Below are 831 nucleotides of genomic sequence, written 5' to 3'. Positions count from 1 at the left end.
TACATCACAATCAATAATTGGTAAAGCAAAGAAGGAAAATATAAAACATGTCTTTTGTGTAGTTATCTGCTTTTAAAGGGGAACTACGCCCATTTTCAAAATTCATACATGTAATTCTTGTAGTCTAAGACATTCAAAAAATACTCGTAAACATTACCAACTCTTTCTTAAAATGAAGAATCAACCAACATGCTTTTTCTTATTTTGCACAATATTATATTCTTTGAAAAGCACTCTATTTCATGTCTTCACCTGCTGATGGGTTATCATCATAAGAGTATGCATCCATAATATGATGTTAATTCCATTACAGAAGAGACTTTATGATCACTTAAGTTAGGTGTAAGTGGATATATCGATATCGGTATAGTTATTGGCCAAATAAGTTGCTCTATATCAGCATATCGGACATCGGCAAAAAATCCAGTATTGTGCATCCCTAAATTTAGCACTAAGATTTATTATCAAAATGTCACTGCAAATATAAGGAGAAATATATATAAGCTTAGTTTTAGCTATTTCCACACAAACCATGTTGATACAAGTTATTTAACATTTACTGTACTCATAGCTCATAGTCTGCTCTTAGAAATCCAATGGCTTGTCTGCGGGCCCTAGTGAGGTTTTATTTGATGATTATGATGTGTAAAACAATGGCTGTATTTGCCGTTGTTTATGTAGTTACACATACAACCCATTGAAAGATACACTCCTCATGGTTTGATTAATGCTGACCATTTCAAGATACATCAACCACAGCAGTTTTAATAAACACTTCTGTCAGACAAAAAGGAAACAAAGAAACAGTTATTAACTCACCTATAAGCGTTA

This window comes from Epinephelus moara, chromosome 3, assembly GCF_006386435.1.
Source record: "Epinephelus moara isolate mb chromosome 3, YSFRI_EMoa_1.0, whole genome shotgun sequence".
NCBI classification, from domain to species: domain Eukaryota; kingdom Metazoa; phylum Chordata; class Actinopteri; order Perciformes; family Serranidae; genus Epinephelus; species Epinephelus moara.
This window is presented reverse-complemented; position numbering follows the sequence as displayed.